Raw genomic sequence first — 4,467 nt, forward strand, 5'->3', positions numbered from 1 at the left:
AGTTCACAGCCATAAGAAATTTTGAGAAAAGGTGAATTATTTACTTGTGGATTTCATCACCAAAGTATGCTCAAATTCCAATGGAATTTTCAAATGTAGGACCATTAACACAGTTCCGTATTATTAGGCCTGATATGTAATAACATAAATGACATTGATATGCTTCTTTTTTTTTTTTAAGAAACATATTGGGGTGTTCTTTTTTCCATCAACCTTATTTCTACTTTTTAAAAGACAGTTTAAGACCAATCAGTGGTTATTCTGACCCAATCAGTGGCCTGAACAGTGGAGGCTGCAGACCAGTCTTCAGTTACAGGCTGAGCGCTCCAGTCTTCAGGAGGGAACTGCTGAATCAGCACAGAGGACACCTGGACGCCTTCAGACCAGCCTGTGACCTCAGGCTGAGCAGCAGTAAATTCAGGAACAGGGGCCATCCATTCTCTCTGAAACTCCTCCTTGGTCACAGCCTTTCCAGCAGCAGCCTGCTTTTCCTTTTCATTTTCTTCCAAATCTCTGTAGAAGTACAGATCAGGCATGACCTCCCACGGGTACTCCTGGGAGGGAGATTGTAACATGCATGCACAGGACTTCCTCGACCAGCATCCACCACATCAGATACACGGAGTGAGCTCCCTTTCTGCAAGGGTAGCAATGTCTACATAGCACAGAGGAAAATCTGTGTTACAGAGGGCAATAGTCAGCGAGTTAACGTAAGATGCTTCTGTCAGAGGCTGCTGGTCAGCCCTGGGTTCAGTAACCAACAGAAGATGAGGCTCCCAGAAGGCTGCCTGGATCTGGTTAGTGAAGGTTCCAGGAGTGAAGCGCCCGGCAATAGGAGTGGCTCCAGTAACAGCAGCAAAGCACAGCTCTCTGGCCAGCATTTCTGGAGGATATGACACTGACATCAGCTAAATTTGCAATGGCAACAATGGCATGAGCAGCTAAGAGAAGATTCTCTTAGATCCTCTTCAGTTTTATGATGTAGATGCCATCACTTTTCCTTTTGTAGATGTACTGTTCCATTTGGAAGTCAAGGTAGGTGCAGCCCAAATGTGTTCCTGCTACGAGGAATTTGAGGACATCCTCCTCCTTCATCTGCAGGACATCAAGGGCTCCAGACATTATGGAAATTTCCACTTTAAATTATGACAGGAACCAGGACAATGTTGTATGGACCCTTGTTTGGGTAGCACGGAAAAAAAGATGTTGATATTCTTCTCACTGAAAATTTCAAGTAGTCACCTAACATCTGCTTATAAATGATAGGTTGGATTTGAACTCTAACCTTCTAAATAGCAGCACAGCATATGAACTGTTGCACACAGAGAGAGACAGTTATGACCTAGCACCAGTAATCAAGCTATTTCCTCCCTTTGTTCCAGCTATCCTAACATCCAGTCTCTTTAACTATTTCCATAAGGAGCCCTGATGCTGTAATGTGCTGCATGTGTTACCATTCAATCTCTTGTTTCTTAACAAAGATGTTTAGATACCACTCTTCTACTGCTACTCATAAGTAATCTTTACCAAATATATTGGGATCTCCATTTTCAAGCTACATCATAAAATTGTATTCTTGTCTGTCCTATTAGAATTTAAATATATTTTATTTTAGTTAATGAGACAAGAGAGGAAGTTATATGTTTTGCTTTCCAGAAAAAGCATCAGAATTCAATAAAGAATTTGCCACTTTTTCAACCCATCACTGCCAAGAATATAGGAGCAAGTATTAAGTTGAAATATATTTTAGCCTTGGCCTCTTAATGACTACAGAACTTTTTTGCTAATTGTCCTTGTTATCTAGTTCTCCTATAACAGAGATACAAGGAGAGAACTTTAAGCAAATTTATTCTCCTACAGTTTAAGAGTTATAGTAGTATATTGTTCAAAATTACTTTCCTAGGCCATTATTCTTGACTTTGTCACATGACTGAGTGGAGACATGTAAATAGGCTGTGATCGTCTCTCCAAAAGGGAATTGGCTAGTTTTGCCATTCCATCCGGTTTAAATTGAGCAGGTATAGCAGCAGCAATTCGGGGATCTCACTACCAGCAAGGAAAAGGAAGTTCAGCACATATTCTTTGGGGTCAGAGATTACTATGCCAGCTAGATTAAAATAAAAGTTACATATTACCGAGCACTGGACCAATTGGCAGCATGAGGATGGATGGCAAAGAGATTGAGATTGTTCACAGCTTCAGTTTGCTCGGCTCCACAGTCAACGCTCTTGGCACCAGCAGTCAGGAAATCAAAAAGCGTATCGCGATGGGAAAGTCTGCTGTTAGGGACCTCTCTAAAGTACTCAGGAGCAACAGTGCCTCTGGAGACTAAGGTGCGCCTGATACAGGCCATGGTATTTGCAATCGCTTGTTATGCATCAGAGAGTTGGACAATGACTAGGGAGGACAGAAGGAGAGTGAATGCTTTTGAGCTGTGGTGCTGGAGAAGAGTACTGAATGTACCATGGACTGCCAGGAAAACAAACAGATTCATCTTGGAGAGGATTAAACCAGGCTGCTCCTTGGAGGCAAGGATTCTGGGGCTTCGTCTGACATACTTTGGACAAGTTGCCAGGAGGTACGGGTCCTTGGAGAGGGACATCATGCTTGGGAGGGTGGAGGGACAGCGCAGGAGGGGAAGACCCTCTATGAGGTGGATTGATTCGGTGACTGGTGTGTCAGAGGCAGTGAGGTTGGCGCAGGATAGAGCAGGGTTTAGGGCTGTTGTGCATAGAGTCACTATGAGTCGAAAACGACTCGACGGCATATAACAACAACAACAACAACTTAGCCTTGCTGACAGATCCAGAGCCCTGGGCCTTCACTCAATGTTACTGGAGGACTGAAGCAAGACAGCCTAATTGGTGGGATTAAGGGAAATGACGGGAACTCTGGTGGCCTAGTGGTAAGGAGTTTCACTGACATCCCAAAGGCATACGGTTCAAAGCAACCAGTTGCTCCACATAAGAATGTACAGTCTCCTTCCGTGCAATTAAACTGCTTTGAAAGTCCAGAGGGTCAGTTGTGAATCAGTTCGGACTTGATAGTACACAAAAACAAGGGAGCTGAGCTGCAGATCAAAGAACCTGTGAGCAAACTTGAGAAGCTGTCAGGCCTGAGGAATTGTATTATGCTGCCAACCTGAATTGTAACCTGTTAACGTCCCTGTTAAACCCCATAACCATGAGTATGGTTCTGTGTGATTTGTGTGATAATTGCAACATATTTTGGACACAGTAAAGCTGTAAAATTGGTACTGGAATTAAAAGAAGTAAATACAGGAACATGCAGATTATGTTCGACCTTACAGGAATTGGTTGTGTACTGTAGATGCTGTTAATGGAAATAGTTCCCCTTTGCGGAGCTGAGAGAAGTCAGATTCAACCATCCTCACATTGCCGTTATGGACATGCTTTTGACATTGGAATTCCAAATTCAGAGTGCTAGCTCTAAAAGAAGGCCCCCTCTCTGTGTCCATTCTGGAGGAAGTCTTTGTTTCCTTCTGCATTGTTATGACTGGAGTTTCTTGGAGACCATCACCAAGTGTCTTGGTCTTCCAAGGAACTTTGTTATACAAGACTTGAATCCAAAATGATGCACTCTACTCCTGGCAAATTACTTTCTTCCCCTTATCTCTAGTGAGATAAAAAGTTTTAGAGATTACACCCTAGGCAAATTCCTGTGTTGCATTTCACCCTTAATCCTCTTGCAGCTATTTATCAGATCATGAGGTTTCATTAAATAGTTTCCATAATAGATCACTATAATAAAAAACCTTATTGCCTTTGATCCAAAGCTCTTAACTCCCTCTTCAGTGGGTTTTCAGAGACTATAAGTCACAGAGGAGGGGACTGCAATCTTTCTGCCTAGGACTAGGTGATGTATTCAATATAAACATGTATGAGTGTGGGAGATATACAATTTAATTTCTTATATCAACTCACACTGAACAAATAATGTAAAAGTAAAAATTGCTGAGTTAAGCTACTGAGAATTCATAAACATTAATTACTAAAACACAAGACTATCTTCATGATCATCTTTCAATATCCATCCCTCCACCCTTAATTTTCTTCTATCAGAATCAACTCTCCTTGGCATAGGCTTCCATGTAATTGTGGAGGTTGTCTCCATCCAGACCTGAAGAGTGTAGATCTTATTCAGCAAAAGTCAATGATAGTAATATGATTAACAATGATTTAGAATTTGGAAGCTGTCCCAGTTCTACCCAATGAATCATTAAAAGTCTCTTAGGGTGTCAGAGAGAGAGGGGGAAATTTTCCTCTAGATGTTGTCATATAGATCTTGCGCTAGTTATAGATTACTGCATAAGAACTTAAATTTAGCAGCTGTAACATCACATATTTATTATTTCACAAGAATTCAGGAGCAGCTGAGCTGAGTGGTCTGGCTTAAGGTCTTCTCAGGATGTTGCAGTAAAGGCAATGACTAGGTAGTCAGTCATCT

At 41.8% G+C, this 4,467-nt stretch overlaps 1 pseudogene; it reads right to left on the reverse strand.

Annotated features, from left to right (window-relative positions):
* Positions 1-239: 239 nt before the first annotated feature.
* On the reverse strand, positions 240-1,122 carry LOC102858075 (annotated as a pseudogene).
* Positions 1,123-4,467: the final 3,345 nt, after the last annotated feature.

This window comes from Elephantulus edwardii, unplaced genomic scaffold (genome assembly GCF_000299155.1).
Source record: "Elephantulus edwardii isolate Elephantulus edwardi_28Jun2011 unplaced genomic scaffold, EleEdw1.0 scaffold00067, whole genome shotgun sequence".
NCBI lineage: Eukaryota > Metazoa > Chordata > Mammalia > Macroscelidea > Macroscelididae > Elephantulus > Elephantulus edwardii.